Source organism: Thamnophis sirtalis, unplaced genomic scaffold (assembly GCF_051295495.1).
Source record: "Thamnophis sirtalis isolate CommonGarterSnake01/CBP01778 unplaced genomic scaffold, rThaSir2_p1.2 scaffold_11, whole genome shotgun sequence".
NCBI lineage: Eukaryota > Metazoa > Chordata > Lepidosauria > Squamata > Natricidae > Thamnophis > Thamnophis sirtalis.
In genome coordinates, this window is record NW_028261391.1 from 22,066,759 (window position 1) to 22,086,270 (window position 19,512).

Genomic DNA, 19,512 nt, shown 5'->3' on the forward strand with positions numbered 1-19,512 from the left:
AAGCAGGGCAATAAAGATTAGGCTAGAAACAGCAACAGAATGTTTCCTTCCTGCCTTCCTTACAGGATTAGCCCTGTAAAGTGGGGTGGGGGGAGATTTCTTCTAACAACCGGTTCTCCAAACTACTTACAAAGTTAACAACCGGTTCTCCCGAATAGGTGCGAACTGGCTGAATCCCACCACTGCCAAGTATCCTATAACGTCATTAGAAAAAGTTTACAAGAAAGGGTTTTTTTAAAGGTTCTGTCACATTTAAGAAACATCAGAAGTACCAAACATGTTTATTTAGGACATAAAATAAATGAAGCACAGAAAGCAAATGGAAGTAACACTTGGGGAAATTTTTGTACAGGCAGGATGTGGCCCACAAGTCTAATTTAGAAGCCAATCTTTTACAAGAGCTCCTGGACATTGATCTTCACTGATAGGAGATTATAAATTAGAAATAAACAGGAATAACTACTGGGAAACTAATTTGAAAGCAGTGAGCACTAAGTATTAAAGGATCTTAAACATGATTTCTAATTACAGTACATATTTTAATATAAAATAAATATACAGCAAGATTAATTTTGTACAAGAAATGTACAGAAGCCAAAGGCAATATGCAGTATCTATTTGTCCAGAATGATTCTTTAATAATCGTAGCAAACATACATCAATTCAATGTGTATTTTTTTTTTAAAAAAAATCCTTTGAAATTTCATTTTAGTAATGTAAATTCATGGTACAATCCTACATAGTGGACATATTAGATGTACTGTAATTGGATTTGGGATTATAGACTGAATCATTCAATCAGCTAAAATTTATGTGAATAAACAAAAAGATTGTAAGAAATGTTAACTGCCAAGGATTTAATGACTTGTAGACTGGTTGGTAGCTATTTCATAATTCTTAGGTACATTTTTCAAAGGGGAGGCCTGGTGGTGAGATTCAGATGGAGAGAATCAGCTAGCATTTCTGTGTTAGTTTAGGTCCTCAAATCAAACAAAGACTGTTAGGACCAGTTTTCTAACAGAGCCGGAGACCCAGACCAAAAATCTGGAAGAACGATCCAATGAAGTAATATTGGCAAGGAAAGCCTTAGCAAAACCTTAGAGGTGGTGAATTTATTCTCACTGTTACTTGTTCAGAAGTGTAGTTTTATGTTTCTTCACATTTTCTTATCTATATATAAAAAAATGGCTGTGTGTATATGTGTGCATGTTCCAGTGTAACTCTGGAATATCTTGAGCAATTGCAACAAACTTAGTTCATAGATGACTTACTCTCTGGAAAAAAATATTGTGGGGTTAAGACACCCCTAAAGCTCCTTGGGGTGTGCATTCTGTAAAGATACAGCCCGTTGTGCCTTAAATGGCTTCTACTGTACTGCTGTAAAATGGCTTCTATTGTACAGTGCAGTGGAGTTGCCATGGTAAGGGGTTCACAGTTCACAGGGACTCCCTCTGGTAAGGGGAAAATCCAACATTAGAAATTATGTTTGGTCTGGACATTTTCCCTCTTGTAAATAAATACCTGGGCAACGCCGGGTTATCAACTAGTGTTGTTATAAAAATCCCCTTACAAATACTGTAGAGAAGTCAAATTATATTGAAAAATCTACCATGGGCTTTAGATGACTTTCAGAGTCCTTATTTGAAAAAGTTGGTTGAATAATTGCAATAGCTGCAGACCCTCTTCAGGAAGCTTTAATTGCTAAGGAAAAGAAACGAGCACACTAACAACCAAAAGAAACCAACATCCTCTCACACAAATAAATATTCTAGATAGAAGCATTAGTCTTCAACTTTGTGTAGACAATTGAAAAACCTGATTCTATGAATTTGGAATGAATCATCCATAGACCAAGTGATTCTTCCAATCTGAACCCTGCTGTCCCAATTCTGGGACTTTATAAATGCAAAGCACGACTTTGTATGGACATTTTTATTTCAGGTTTTTAAAAAAAAATACCAAACTCCCAATGCTCAGTTTTAGACATTTTATTGCTTTGCTCATGTTCTTTCCAGAGAGAAGTCTTCTTTGTCCCTTCTTCCCCTTCCTGATGTAACAATTATTGTGAATGCCGTAATGTTCATGGGTGAGGGCAATGACAAACTGTGTATGGTGACATAAACTGATACATGCCATGGCATAGATTTTGCATAGATTTTGGGTCACAAATAGATAATTACTGTACATACATATCAGTATGGTTTGCTATATATGCCACTGTGAAATGCTGAACAGGTGTTGCTAACACCTGCCACGTAGCTTTTCAAAGCAAAACATCTCTGTAAACATCTCACAGATCCTACTCCTTCACCGGCCCCAGTCTATTCCTCTTATTTGATGCCCTTGACTCTATACAATCCTGATTTTCTGATTTTTACCTCTCGTCCTCAGTTATACACACACTGCTTGGATCTCACCATGATGCTTGAGTGCCTGGCAATAAATCTTGTTTGACTTCCTTGTTTCAAAGATTTCATTCTTCTAGCCATGTAGTCAAATCTGGGGACACTTATCTGTATGTATATATGCACACACACACACACACACACACTAACTAGGCTGTCATATTAATTAATCTGGGTTGGGTCGGTAGTTAGAAAAAGAACATAGGACCTCTATGACTATATACTTATTTTTCCAAGTTTAACAGCAGGGACAGTCAAGTATTGTAGTCAGGTTTCCTATTGGTTCGGCCCAGTTCAGCTGAACCCGTAGTGGTATGCTAGGCTGGGTCACAGAATTGGCAGTGACCCAGGCTGGACACGGCTCCAAACTGGTTCCCCGGTCACCACCATCTTTTTTTTAGTTCTGTACATGCACAGAACAATTTCAGTTGAACTGTGCATGCGCATGCGCAGCACACACATGAGTGAACTGGCAGTAAGGCCGCCCAGAACCCACCCCTGGTTTAAATGGATGGGTTTTTTTGTCCTGTAGATAGGTTGATTGGAACAGTATCTCCAGATATCTGTTGGGATTCTCACCTGATGGTCAGAAGGTCATAAAGTTGTAGAAAACTTGACTGTTCTCCAAGGTCTTTTGGTGGAGTGGTAGATGAGCCCTTGTGAATATTTTATAGTTATGAAAAGTTTGCCATAAACTCTAGATCATTGTTTCTTTTTAAATTTGTTCTTTTTCTTCTTTTTTAAAGTAAAAGCTGCTGGGGAAGCACTGGAGTCAGGCAGCCTCTAAATATAAACAGATAAATGTTGACGGAAAAGGGCATGGTGTTTTGAGTTCATTTTTGAAACATAGAAGTGGTTATAAAAATCAGGACTACATGAATGCAAGTTCCTGATTCCAACCTTTTGCTTTATATATTTTCTGGGGTTTTAAAATAGAAATGGCATAGCAGCGTCTCTTTGTTTCCAAGTTCTCAAATGCTTTTGCATGCTACTGCTCAGATGTTCCCATGGCTTCTGTTCTTTTTCTTTTAATTCGACCACCCTACCTTCTATGATCAATGGGAGAATGCTAAAGATGGGACCTGGGTGTCAAATTAGCCAGGGTCATTAAGTGAGAAATCATATGATAGGCATGATGCTGCAGTGGTTGTCAGTTCAAGAACTGTTGTAAGGTTGCTTTTTCAGTGCCACTGTAACTTTAAACAGGGCAATTGTTTAAGTAAGGATTACCTACATATCATCAAACAATCTTTAGGATTAAGATATTTCCCTTAAACTTTTGTCAACATCTCCTTCATTATAACTCCCAGTTTTTGGGAGCATAATGCTAGGAGTTTAGCATCATAGCATATGATATGAAAGTGTAAAATGAGGTCTCCTCTGTCACCTCCAACATGGCCACCAATTTTCTGCAGGAAATCATTGAAAAAATAAGTTGACAACATTTTATATATGCAGAGAACAATGATACCCTTTATTGCACTTTCAGAATTGCTATTTTTTTCCTTAGCACAGTAGGACTCCTGTGCTTTTAACAATTATATAGAAATAAGTTATCAGCAGGTAAATGTTTGCATGGTGATTTAGCAATGGGAGATAAAAGATCTCCTGCCTGTTTCTGCCTTGTGACTGTCTCATTATGATGAAGAAATACAGTCAATTAATCTTTGTGGACCAACAGAGTAGCTGTGGACCAACAGAGTAGCAGCTTAAAGGCATTTTGGAAAGATTTTGGTGAATTGGTACAGTAATGAAACAACTACATAACCTAACATTGTGATTCTGTCCAAAGGCCAATGGGATGGACCTCACTGCAGTTGACACCACATACTTCTCTTACGTAGAACACCCTCCTAACCTTTGTGTAGGGAATAAAGAGCTGCAGTTCTAAATCTATACCCATCAATGGCTATGCATTGTTTTTGAAGACATATAATGAGGATAGTTAAAAGGCCAGATAGTCAGTGATAGTAGTATATTACAGCTTCTGCTCTTCTTTGTATCAAAGGTATGGGTATATTTGAGAGAAGAAATCATTTCATTGTTGCTATTATTATATCAGATATCCTTGTTGATCTTCTGCAGTGTTTCTCAAAGTTGCTGCTGGGAAATTCTGGAAGTTGAAGTCCACATATCTTAAAATTGTGAGTTTGAGAAACATAATCCATATCCATATCCATCTCTTCATCTCTCCCTATCTCCCTATTTCTCTATAAGTCTATCCAATCTATTATCTCTTCTTCTATCGCTAACCATTTATCCATATAATATCATATTTCATATAGCTTTATCACATGAATATTTTTTCCATTTCATATCCCATAACCTTTATGCCTGCTACTACTATAATCCCTGGTTCTGATGCTGAATTTTCTTTATTTCTGATTGTAACATTGGTACCATAATTTATTTTTGACTAGAATAGAATAACAGAGTTGGAAGGGACCTTGGAGATCTTCTAGTCCAACCCCCTGATTAGGCAGGAAATCCTATAGCATTTCAGACAAGTGGTTATTCATTATCTTCTTAAAAACTTCCAGTGTTGGACCATTTACAACATGAGAGCCCTATATCCTATAGATGGAAGAAGGACATCCCTTTTGCATTCTCCTAGACTGGCTTAATCTAACTCATTCATATCCAGATAGATGATTTGGGTTGTTGGCAGCGCTCAACTGAAATCCTAGGAAATCTCCAAGAAACGGCATTTCAAGAATGCTGGTCACCTACTCTACATTGCTAGATGGCAATATTTGGAAATGTCATACTTTAAACATAATAGCTTCCTAGGCAAAAATCTAATGGCTTTAGAGACACACAATTAACATTATTATTTAGACTGCTACAGCTGGCCAGCACATGATAGACTCCCGATGCAATCACAAAAAGAAGCCTATTTTAGTTATTTTAAACACACACACTTTCATAACCATCCCCTAATTTAACATTAGAAACCAATATGCTGGTTCATCATTCATCATTTAGAGAGGGTAATGAATACATTATGTCTGATGCGATGCACTTAAAGCAAAACTCAAAGAACTGAAATCAATTGCCAGTTTGCTAAAAGAAGAAACAGTAGCAATTGACTCTTTCATCAAAGGAATCAGTTTAGCTACTCCAATGTGTCACAGAGGTGAGAAAAACCTGGCCAATACTACTGAAAACTAAGGCCAAAAGGGAGGACATTAACAGGGAGAATGTAGCTAAATGTTAAGTGTAGATTACCTTGGCTGTGTTTGGAGAGGGAGCCAGACAGAAAAAGCTGTTTTAAATGTTCCCCATTATGGGAAACAGGGAGAGACAGCTGGGAAGCTAACCAATTCTTTGAGTGCAGATTGTGCTAAGCACATGATTTGTTTTACAAAAGGTCATTATCTAGATTCACAAATGCATTAGGTTCTAAAATGTGGTGTGCATAACCCAGTGGCTTGGTTTATGGACTGCATTTGGCTAAAAATAAGCAAGCCTTTTTAGGATCAAGCACAAGAGATGTGCCAGTGCTTTCACAAGAGTATCCTCTAGCTTAAAACTGCCTAAAGGTAAATGTTTCCTTCACACATATGTGCTAGTCATTCTCGACTCTAGGGGGCAGTGCCCATCTCCGTTTCAAAGCCGAAGAGCCAGTGCTGTCCAAAGACGTCTCTGTGGTCATGTGGCCAGCACACAGAACACTGTTATGTGAACATCAAAGTGGTCCCTATTTTTCTACTTGCATTTTTAACGTGGTTTTGAAGTGCTAGGTTAGCAGAAGCTGGGACAAGTAACAGGAGCTCATTCCATTGCACAGTGCTAGGGACTTGAACCGCTGAACTGCCAACCTTTCTTATTGACAATCTCAGCATCTTAGCCACTGAGCCCTTTAAAACTGCATATATTAGTCCAAATGGAAGAAATCAGAGTTTTGACACATTAGCATTAGCAGAGCCATGTAGATGCTGGTAAGGTTTGCCTTCACTTCTCACCACTTTTTCTCCTATGGAAAACAAGCCTAATTGTCCCTTTCACTTTTACACTTTTACTAATTTTCCCCATAGCTGTTGGTATTGCAAGATAAGCAGACTGCATATGTCTTGATATCCTTCTGCTGCTAATAAAGGTGGTGGGGTTTTTTTGTACAGGGAGGACAATTTAAAAGAAGTAAACAGTACAAGGTGAAAAGGTAACATTCCCTTGCATTGATCTAAAGCCTTCTTCTCATTGCTGCTTTTAAGCAAGGGGGGAAAATACATTGAGAGATATAATCACAGGTCTTCTACATCACATCTAGTTGGGTCCCAAATAGCCGTTCTTGCTTGTCTATTGATTTGCTGCAAAGACGGAGAACATGCTTAGTTATCTCAATTAGAGCAAATGGAATAATCTGGAGTTAGTAATTTATTAGAAGTGTTTAAGCCTTTTCTGCTGTGGGAAGTGGAATATTCAGGAACAATTTGTGATCTCTTTCTTTCCTTCACTGATTGGAATGACTAATTTAACTGAGTTTCCTGGGTTCCATTTAGGTGTGAAACAACTGCCAATACTTAAAAGATCTGAAGAGTGCTGCGTATTTGGAGGACTTTTGAATCTATTGCATTCTGTCTGTAATTTTGTGGGAATAGGCAACAAATGCTCTGAAATTATCTTGTTTTAGTAGAACTATCTAAAAGGTTCATTTTTACAAAAGTCCTGGAAGGTTAAGTTGGCTGGGATAGCACAAGGATAACAAGTAAGGTTTTTTTTTTGTAAGCAGGGAGTTTAAACTCAGATCTGCAACTCATATTGCCTTAGTATGTCATCATGTTCAAATAATGGTGAGATGTCTATAGATATTCTTAGTCATCCAGGACATGGTTGTCCCAAAGGTGCTCTTTCAAAACGCAACTGGACTCTTGTTTTTCTTTGAAGACATTTTGCTTCTCATCCAAGAAGCTTCTTCAGCTCTGACTGGATGATGGGGAATGGAAGGATTTATACTCCTTGCAGACAGCTGGTCTTTCCTATTCATTTTGAGAGTCATTGAGGTTTATCTGTGTCCTCAGGGTCACCTGAGTGATGCAAATGTATTGTATGTGGAATCTTCTTGACTGCAGGATGCTTTTTGCCCTGTGTCCCTTCATTGTTGAAGACATGCACAGGCAGAACTACGGTCGCTTAATATTTATACATTAAATATGCCAGGTTTTATTAGTTTTGCACAACATGATTAGTCAAAATGTCATACTAACTGCCTTTCTTTGAAATTGACCCTTCCTATACCAAAACCTGGACCTAGTCTATCTAATCTACCATTTGCTTATGTGGTAGGTGACTGCTCATCTGTTCCTGCTAACCTTGACTCCAGGTTAAACCTTGTGTCCAGACTGGATTCCTGTCTTGCCTCAAAGAAGGGTGGATAGCTTCTAGAACAGGGCTGTCAAACTCATGTTGTCATGGCGGCTTCACACGATGTATTGGGAGTTTTTCTTCCTTCACTAAACCGGGTGTGGGCATGGCCAGCGCATGATGCATTCGGCCCGTAGGCCAGGAGTTTGACAGCCCTGTTCTAGAAGGAAGTAAAGTCTGGATCCTGTTCCATTGGATCTGAGAAGAGGCTTGTCACCATCTCAGCAGGCCCATGTGATGTTTGAACCACCCAACACTCAGAAATTAAAGCTATAAGACAGTCCACCTTGAAAAAGAATGCAAGAAGGTTCAGTTAGCTATATAAATTGGATGATCCTTCTCAGTTATGATTTTGCTACATTTTGCTATTATTGTTTTACAATAATATCTTCCCTATACAGGGATGCCATAAAGATTGGGTTAATTTAATATTTCTAATGCATGCTGTTAACAAATCAGAATGAAAATGTTAAAAGAGAACAAAGTATTGCTTTTATATCTGCCCAAGGCAATAAATCAGAAAGGTTTGCTGAGCTTCAAAGGTTATAATCAAATATAAATAACAAGATAACCTGTTGCAACCAGAATGTTTTAAAAACATTCAAGCTCCTGAATTTCAAAAGGAAGGTCTAATAATTGTGCTGCTATTTGTAATCCTTCCCATGAAGATAGCTACCTATGGTATTGACTGTAGCCCAGCTGCTTTCTCTTAACTTTTTTTTACCTTCACATAAGCAGCTTTGATCTTCTCTCCATATGCACTGTTGTAGATAAATCTGATGTGTGAATTAAGTCACAATCACAGAAATAGCCAAAGGCTTTTTGCATGATCTTGGTACCGGGGGAGGGGGGGAAGTGCTGTATTGTGGGAGCTTCATTACTGATCACATAATTCTTGATTCAGTCCTACGCTTGTTAAAACTAACAAGCTTGTAAATCACAATGGAGCTCAGTTTATAGGTATGCTAACTCTACTGCACAGCATGCTAAACTAGTTTACATAGTAACATAGTTTAACTATGCTAAACTAAAGTATAAACTAAAGTTTGTACTTTAATCCCCTTGTAGTATATCTGTCTAATTTTATTAAATCTTTTACAGTCAATATTTAACTTCTATGTTAATTGTGCTTCTTATGATTGAACAGATACTGAACAGATAAAATCCTGAACTGAACAGATAAAATCCAAATTAAACATCAGTTTCTGCTGTTTACCTTCCCACCAAAGGTGGTTCCTATTTTTTCTACATGCATTTTTACATGCTTTCGAACTGCTAGGTTGGCGGAATCTAGGACAAGTAACAGGAGCTCAAACCATTATGTGGTGCTACATTTCCCTGTTTCCTTTCTTTTACTTCTCTTTTTGCATCACCTTTGCATCCTTTCCCTTCTCTTTTTACATCACATTTAACACTTTTATTTTTCCTTCTTTTATAAAACTTGAATGATTATTATTGTATAGGGATTGTATAATGAATGGACCATCTCATAATGCTGAATAGTAGAGTCAGACATAGCTATGTGATTATACAAGGAGAATAATGGAATGAAGACTAAATTTTACAAGTTTGGTTAAAAAATAAAAGCCAAACAGAAGCGATTTACTACTCAGGTGAAAATGTTAAAATAATACCCTGTACTATGCACTCAACTGACATCTCGAGCATTTTATGTCTCTTTTTAAAAGAAATTAAATGCTATTAGCCATTTCTTCAGATCCTGTTAATAAGAATTCCCTTTTTGAGAAGAGAATGTCAGGAGTAATCTTTCATTGAATACTGAAGGGATTTTGCACAATTGTATAATATGTATTAAATTATTACTGGAGTTAGAGTAAAACACAAATTATTTTCAGGGCCTTGCTAATGAAAAATCATTGAGCAAAGTCATGGCTTTGTCATATTGGAGATTTGCTGCAGTAATCCATGCCTGTGTGCTTATGCAGGATAAACTAGCTAGTGTTTTATGAAGATATGCAGTGACAGCAGTAACCAGATATTAGTCAATTATAAATCTCTCTCCATCCCTATTTTGCTTAAGGTACACGATACAATTAATTTAGATCCCTGTGCATTTGAACAGCTAAGAGTCAACGTGGAAAAGACTGGAAGAGGAATTGGTGTACTTCAGGACTTGGGGGCGATTTTATGATTGGTTAGAAAAGAAATATAAGTAAAAAAGAAAAATATTACAGATCAAGCAACCCAGACCAGACATTATTAAATCAAGGGGAGGGAATGGGAAAAGTAGAAAAATATTAAGATACAAATATATTGTTTAAAAGATGATACAAGTGGAATTATTATAGGGGAATAAAATGTGGAAGAGGAAATTTATTTATTTCTATGTAAATATGAGACCGGAATCACTGGAATTTCACCCCAAAAATCCTTTAAAGTGAAGAAGAAAAGAAGCAAGGTCAACAATGGAAGGAGGAAGAAAGAGGAGGGAAAAGAAGAAAAGGTAAAGAAGAGGAAGTAAGGGAAAGGTAGTAAGAGTAGGAGAGAGGGGAAGAAGGAGAAGAAGAGAGAGGAGTGGGGAAGAGGGAGGGGAAGAAGAAAAGAGGGACGAGAGGAGGAAAGAAGAAAGTGGAGAAGTGAGGTTGGGAAGAAAGAAGAAGAAATATTGTTGCAAAATAAGATGGATGTACAGAGTGGAAAGAAATCGACCCCAATTGTGCTTTTTATATTTTTAAACAAATTGTGATAAATGCTAGACGATAACAGGTAAATATTAAGAGTACTTATGAGAATGTTTATTTATGAATGTATATGGAAAGAAAAAAAATAAAACGTATTACAAAAAAAAGGAAAAGACTGAAAGATCAACCTGCCTTTGCTTTCCAATCAATTTAGGTTTCTATGACTTCATTTTTTGTGTTATTGAAAAATGGGTATTAGTTTTGCATATATTTTTTGCATGTCTTATGAAGAAAAATGGCAGCATACATGTACAGCAAAGGTCTTTGGTACTTTCCTTACATATTGTCTTCTTTTCTGAAACATTACGTAACAAGTTTTCTACTTTCAGTTTGTCAGCATAAAAGTGTTAATTCATGCAGAGAATGAAATAATGTCATCAAAGGGGAGACGCACCTAAAGTCTCATTAAAAAAAAGTCAAATAACTGAAGAATAATGCATGTTAAGAATACTGATTGGGTCAAAACTGTGAAGAATGAATGGAGATTTACTAAAAGAAACTGTGAGCAATTATGTGCTTGCAGTCACAGTTCTGCATTACACATCTGGGAGAAGATCTGCTGTATAGTAGTTCAAAAGTAATTCACAGGATGGTTCAAAGACTGTTGCTAATATTCTTTGATCCTCCTGTCAACAAAAATAGAAAAGTACAGAAAACATGGAAAGGTGTCTTTTCTCAAGAGGGTATCCAAGATATCCATATAGACACACAAATACACACACACACACACACACACACACACACACACACACACACACACACGAGGGAGGGAGGGAGGGAGGGTGGGAGGGAGAGGGAGAGAGAGACATTCTCATAAAATCTGGAGAGAAAACATAGGGCTTCTGCAGCTTTATAATTTTTAATGAGGCAGAAGGGGGAAATTATAAAATACATGGGAAATAATCATATTATATTATTTCATTAATGTAACTTTGATTAAATTTAAATTATGCCTGATTTAGTTTGGTCTTGGTTGATCCAATTTTTATATTGCATTTCTATGTGCCACTCCATGAATGAGAGTGGCTCACCACACAGTTATTTCTACAGTTGTACTAGGTCAGTGTTTCTGAATCTTAGCCACTTTAAGATGTGTGGACTTCAGCGTAGCTGTCTGGGGAACTCTGGAAGTTGAAGTTCATGCATCTTAAAGTGGGTAAGGTTCAGAAACACAGACCTAGGTATCCTGCTGGCATGATAGAAATACCCAAAGTTTAAGAAAGAGGTTTTTTTTCCCTAATGCAAATGTCCTACTATGGAATATGCATCACAATGAGATGTGCCTGCCATTTTTCATTTGAGCTTTAGATGCTAGCTTAAAAGCTTTTTATTTGCCAAGCTTTTGATGAACTGTGATTTTAATTTTATTTATTCTGGCCTTTGGGATAACCTTAGTTTATTTATTGCTTTCATTTTATTTATTGCTTAGGGCCACATTTAGCTTTTGGCTCTGCATTTGATTTTTATCTTTAATTTATTGTATTTCATATATGGTTTTTAATATTGGGTATACTTCATTTTTTTAAAGTATATAAGTAGTTTTCAATACAGTCAAATGAATAAATATGCAAAGCTAAAATCTACTGAGTTAAATATGATATATATATATATAAATGTTCATGTCTTGTTATTGAGGAATTCAATTTTGAAACAAATAACAAATTACAAGGAGTTCCATAAAGATTCCTGTGAACCACATGATCTGTTAGTTTAAGTAGAGCATCCTTCTATAGCGTCTAATGTAAGGAACATCCTTTGAGTGATACATCTCTTAAATGGTGGATTATATCTTCAGAAACAAAATATACATAAGAAGGACCCTTAGTTTTAGGTATTCATGTTGGGTAAAGTTAAAAGCAGGTTTTGCTCTGTTTTAGGAAAAGACCCAGCATATGATCACAGGAAGAACTTTCAAAATGATTTTATTATTTTAATTTTATAACTATTTGAGAGTATAAGAAACTGGCTTGGAAGATGGTGGCTTTTCTTCCACCAGTGATTTATTTAAACAGACTTTAGGCAGGCTAACAGTTCATCTATCATTGCAGAATCTGCCTTATGAGAGTGGTCAAAATTATCTCAAAGGAATCAGTGAGTTACATATTCCACAATCCAAAGCAAAGCAAATCATAGCTGTGATCTTATAAATACCACACCTAGGTTGAATGGGATCAGGCTGAATATCCTAGTTCATTTATTGCAATATATATATATATATATATGTAGTCGCCAAGACATCTTCAATTTTACGCGGGAGAAAACCCGAATAACTAGAGATCTACATACTAACACCCGCGAAAACCTCAGAATATATATATATATATATATATATATATATATATATATATGTATGTATGTATGTATGTATGTATGTATGTATGTATGTATGTATGTATGTTTGTGTGTGTGTGTGTGTGTGTGTGCACGCACAGACACATATGTATATTATGTTAGTTTATTTTGCAATAAACTAGGATATACAGCCTGATCCCATGTATATAATCCTATACAGAAATCAATACATTTTACTGATTTTTAATCCCAAACGATCAGTTTCTATCAAAAGAGATACCAAGAAAAAAGAGAGAAACACATCTTGTGTAAATAGTACTCCAGAATTAATTAGTTCATTTTGCATGTAAAGTATTAGTCTAAAAGCTACGGACCAAAATAAAAATAAAATAAAATGCCTACAGATCTGATTCCAGCATATGAAAGGATAGATATGTGGAGTACCAAATTGCAAATGAACACCACACCAAAAAGCTTGGATCAGAGACACATTAATCTTTGCAACCCCACTTGTGGCAAATATTATGGCAGCTGTCACATTCCCCTGTTATATGGAAAATCTGACATCTAATAAAAAAAGGTCACTGATATTTGTTGTTCTGAATCAGAGAATGCAACAGGAATGATTAGGTGACTCTATTGAAAAAGCTTTATTGAGTATCATGCCTCTGCCCTCTTTTAGATCAGACAAAACGCAAGACAATTTATTCTTGACATAACCTCGATGTTCTGGGAAATTACTTCTCCTATGCCATTATTAGAGAAAGTTAAGGAGAAATATATGGTGAATGAAAAGTGTTTCCTAGAAGCTCAGACAAGAAGTAAGTGATGGAGCTAATAACTCCCATGCATTTTAATAGAGAAGTATGAATAAGGTGATATCTTACTACTTTTGATCCTTGAACAAAAATGTGCGCTATGCAGGAATTTTCAGGTACATGTAACTTTTTAAAGTGTCCAAATAGATTAAGAACATAAAAACTTAACAATTCTATAAGATCAAGCCAAGCTTCTATGCAATCCAGTATTTTCTTTCTCATAGTGGTTGTCTTGATGCTTATAAAGCCCACAAATATCAAATTCTTCAGCAACTGGGATTCAGAAACATGCACATATTCACCATCCAACAGCAAATAGCATAGACAAAATGGATTACTTCTTGTGTAAGCAGCTATAAAAAACACATAATTTGTTTTACCTAACCTATTTGCTAAAACTAAAATCATGACATCTAACCCTCTCAATTCCTGGGACATAGATGGGGAAGAAATGGAGTAGTGATAGATTTTACGTTCCTGGCCTCCAAGATCTCTTGCAGATGGGGACTGCAGCCAAGAAATTTTAAAAGACAGTTTCTCCTGGGGAGGAAAGCTATGGCAAATCTAGACACCATACTAAAAGCAGAGACATCACCCTGCCGACAAAAGTGCGTATAGTCAAGGTTATGGTTTTCCCAGTTGCAATGTATGGCTGTGAAAGTTGGACCATAAGAAAGGCTGAGCACCAAAGAATTGAATTATGGTGCTGGAGAAGACTCCTGCGAGGGACTGCAAGATGATCAAACTGATCAGTCCTAGAGGAGATCAACCCTGACTGCTCTTTAGAAGTCCAGATCCTGAAGATGAAACTCAAAAACTTTGGCCACCTAATGAGAAGGAAGGAGGTTCCAGGCTCTTCACTGGAGAAGATCCTAATGCTGGGATTGAAGGCAAAAGAAGAAGGGGACAACAGAGAATGAGGTGGCCGGATAGAGTCACCGAAGCAATAGTCATGAGCTTAAATGGACTCCAGAGGATGGTAGAGGCAGGAAGGCCTGGAGGAACATTGTCCATGGGGTTGCAATAGGTTGGACACAACTTCGCAACTAACGACAACAAACCTATTTGCAACCAAACAGGACAGTCAATGTTTATCTTATGGTTTACTCCGATTTAAAAAAAAATATTTTTTCTTACCAACAATTCCTCACAAACTGTAAAATTTATCTTTCATTCTCCCTTAGGCAACACTTCTGTGACATCAGAACAACCAAGCTAAGCCAACGAATTATAATTATTTCTCAGCTGGCCATGGTGACATGAGGACATTTTCTTGTACTGGAGTTAAGCTCGTAATATATATGCTTGCTGAAGTAAAGAATATCAAAAGGCAAGACTATGTCAAAGCAAATAAACTAGGAATTAATTTCTTTAAAGCTAAAGCTAAAAATATTTGAGTAATGTAGCGGTGTGTAAAAATAATGTGAATCTCTTACAATGTATACACAGAGATGTAAAAAGAAAGGCAGCACATATCAGAAATACCTACACTTATTGTGTAAGTAAACATAACTTTTATTTTGACAGATATAAGTCTGTTTGTAGTATAACTGAAAACTCCCAATTACTTCTTAATTCTGTCATAAGTGTGCTTTGTTATGTTTTCAGACCATTGCTCCAGGCTTTCTCTATAAATCAAATAACATTTAATTTTTTGAAGAAAGATTCCCACAACTGTCACAATCCTGCATATATGGCTTATCTTGTTTCATGCTGGCTTCCTATTTTGAGTTAAATAGAGATGACATTGCAGTTAAATGTGTCACTTCCCCATGACTTTTTATTTTTTTATTTTTTAAATCAAAAGCGCTTTCAGATCTATTTGGAGAATGGGGAGAGAGAAGGCAGGAGAAGTGAATGCTTCTCTCTACCATTTAGTCCTTCAGTAAAATAACCATATTTACACCTCCTTCACCCTGCCTCAGTAAGAGAAAGGCCATGAGACAGAAGGTCCATTTTGAGACCATGTTGTCAGCAACATGGTTGATAGGATGTGGCTTTTCAGTGGCTAAAAAGAGTGCTGCAGATGAACCTTTCAATCAGAAGAACCATTTCATTCCAAGTGATCTAGCAGCATTAATTTCCTAATAAATGGTACTCTAGAAAAGAGAGACTTATAAATGGTGGAACACCTAATACATAATCCTCTTTGCATGCACACCTGTATATTATTTATAGATACACAGAGAGACATAAATGTCCTAAGAAATGCATGCAAATAGAAGCGACTATTAGCCATGGCTTAGAAACATAGTATTAATAACAATAGCATTTGGGCTTATATTCCACCTAGCGGTGAAATCCTCTGAAGTCTGCTACTGGTTCAGTGAGTCTGTTACCAAGTGCGCATTTAGCATGCCTGAGGCGCGCCCCCACAGTGCTAAAAAAGGAACATTTTGAAGCCTTCCGAGTCTGCAAAGGTAAGTAGAAAAGCGGGGGGGGGGGAATCCGCTGTCCCACGTGATTTCGATTAGTTAGAAATCAGGAAATCTGATGATTCTAGCTAATATAAATCGTGCATCACAGCTGATCATTGCCCAGCTGATCGTCGGAAATAACGGTTTACCTGAACAGGTAGCATTTTTTTATTACCAGTTCAGGTGAATCAGTCCTAACTTGTAGCATTTCACCCCTGATTCCACCCCATAGCGCTTTATTCTTTTGTGGTTTACAATGTAAGCATATTGCCCACAACAAGAATTCATGCTTCTGAAAAAATAAAATCCCTCAAATTCTACATGCATAAAACAACTTTGCCCAAATTTCAAATTAGCTATTTAAACAGCTAAACTTTAACAAATTCAGTTTTAATGACATAGTTAATTTGAATATGTACACATATTTATTCATTTTCCCATTTTAAAGCAAATAATCTGATGCCAATTTTGAAATAACTAATATTTAATAAAAGATAAAATATTTATCTGACGATAAACCAGCCTATGTGGACTGCAGTCTTAAAGCTGAAAATTTTGCACCAATCATGGGTAATTAGGCATATTAATACTCTAGGTTATTTTATTGCTAATCAAGTTTTAAGTCATTTGTGTTTGTGCAAGAGGGATTTGGAACAACTAACATTCATCCAAATGCATTAACAGTCTGTAAAGCTTTCAAATTAATATTCAAATTGGAAAATGCTTTAGATGATGAGTGTACCATATTTTTTATAAACAATTAAACAATATAACTAATGTGAATGTTAGCTTATTTCAAGAACTCCAGAATGAAGGACTGGAGCTCACAAAATATTGCTTTTCATGTTTAAAAACTCAGAGAAAGTTATAACACATCTGGCTGTTAACTTTATTATGCTGGAAAAGTAAAATGGGTGAGGTGATACTCATATGATATGGGCTTGTCTCACTATTGTGTTTTAATAAATTGTAATAAACAAATAACGACATAAAACACTACGATGTTTTAAAGATATGCTCTTTAAAATTATATATAAAAAACTTGGAACTTATTATCATATGAAAAATTATAGATCAGTAGTTCAGAAAACTATTTTCAATTTTAGAAGTACAGTGCAACCCTAGAGTTACTGTCTTGGATCACTGACACATGGATTCTTTCTGTTTATGAACAAAAATGGTGATGATGTAAAAGACTGATCAATATTACCTAACATGGTTAAAAAAAGATGTGTTTGGATGCTAGGCTGAATTAGTTTTTAAAAGCAATAGTGTCTTTTTCTTTTCTATATTAAACAACATTTTTCAAAAAGTTATATAATGCAAATTGTCAGCTCTATTGAAATGGGTCTAAGGCGATTATGAGATGCTATGAGAATTTTGCTCTGGATTCTTGGATTTCACAGTTTATGTTTTCTGAATGGATAGTGATATATTCTCTTGCCACCAGTTATTTATATAAGCTCTCTTTCTCTACATCTTACCGAATACTATGAGTGAGACTCCAAAGTGAAATTCATATCATGCGTATCATTCCTATCTGCACTTGTGGAAGGATAAGCAAAAATGAAATTAAATGAATCCAGTTCAATTCTGTTGTCTACTTGGCCTTCAGTTCAATCTTTATGCTGTAGTTTTGGAGCAGTAATATAATAGGATTAAACAACTCAGCTTATCTTTACTAAGGGAACACTTCCTTTCTTTCCATGAATGTGCTGATATGGCCTCATGTCTTACTGGAATAACTGTTGCCAGCCTTCTATTATCAAAAAGTCTCATATGAGGAAAACATATCTTTAGATGAAAAAGGGAGCAGGACAGATATCGAGGTCAGAAAATGATACTGACAGATTCTTATCATCTTAATAGCTATGTGTATGAAGCTGAACTCAGAGTGAATCTTGACCTGGGAGCAGATGGATCTCAAGCAAGGAAATAATATACATCATAGCACTTTGTTCTTCCCAAGATACTAGGAACACAGAACAAGTTAATCAAAAGACCAGAATAGATGAAGTTGTACTTAACAATTATGACAACCTCAAGGGTAATTCTGATCCGAATTATTATAAGCCAATACTGTATAGCAAATTACAAATGTCTTGGCTGTGGCTAATTTCAAACAAGCTAGCTATTTGCTAATTGTTATTATGCCTACTGCTTATTCAACAATAACAAAAAGAATGTAAATCTAATCACATTTTTCTCTCTCTTAATTACAAATTAAGATGTTCTCATACAACCTGTAGATGAAATAAATATAGAAATATTTATAAGAGTATGGTGATTCGTCAGTCTATAGTCCTGACTATCTTTTGAATATGGGTAGTATTACAACATTGTTTCTATATGTGTAAAAAGGATCCTATCTGTACATTACATTCCTAGAATTTGGGGGGAGGAATTATTCATTTTAGTAATCAAAACTGGAATGATATACAACTGGTAAAATATTAGTTCTGAGTGTAATGTTCAAGATAACCTTAATGTTCTTTGTCAACTGAAACTTTCATTGTCCCATCCATAAACTATATTCAGATTGTGCATATATTTAATCATACAGTATTCGACACTTCAGCAATTCTTTTGTTGCTGTGCTTCTTATTTCAAAATATACTGTTCACAGTTAAATTAACATCTATATAACAATAAAAATGTATGCTGTTTACCTTTAGGAAGGAATGGGGTTGAGAGAACCAAGCACATATTTCCTTTTCCTTTGAGCTTATCTTTCATTATTTAAGTGCTGTAAAATATCAGATTATAAGAACTGCTAAAGAAAGGCCTAAAATATACAACCCCAGAAGCATGGCGAGTAACAAGGCTGAATTTAATATAGAATACTACAAGAGGATGGGACCAAGGTAATATTTGGAGAGAAAAAGAAAATGCTTTATTACATCATTTTTCCAAACAAATCTTAAAGAGTACATAAGGAACAACCATGAAAGAAAGGCTCATCTGAATGCTGTTTAGTTCACAGGGAGTGCTTAGGCAAAAGGCATCCCAATTAAGAATGAATACATTATCCCCGCAGTTGCCTTCCCTTGTTTTGTTTTCCATTTTTAAAATAATGCCCTATGATGCCATCTAGAAGTAATATTTGGCGATTATTGCTTTTGCCAAAATTATAACTTTGCCCATTTTAAAAGAATTAAGTTTCGGTCTCTGTGTTGCTTCAGATAAGAAATTAAATAAATCGGCATTTAATTTACTTCCTATTCCTATTTCCATTTGCAAGCTTCTTATTTCTACTTGCAAACTTCCTGGAAGAGAGAGATTGTTAAGTCAATACAATAAGGACGAATTACTTTCCTAGCTATTATTATGGAAGATCAGGAAATTGGTGGCGGGAGAGGACGGGGGTCGAGGAAGAGCAGGAGGCTGAAGAGAGAAATAAAAATCATGGAAATGTTTTCCAATGTTCCTATGGGAAAATAATGCAAACAGGAAGGGAACATCTGATGGGTAGCCTTTCAGTTCTCTTCTCCTCTAAGGAGGATCATGGCTGCTT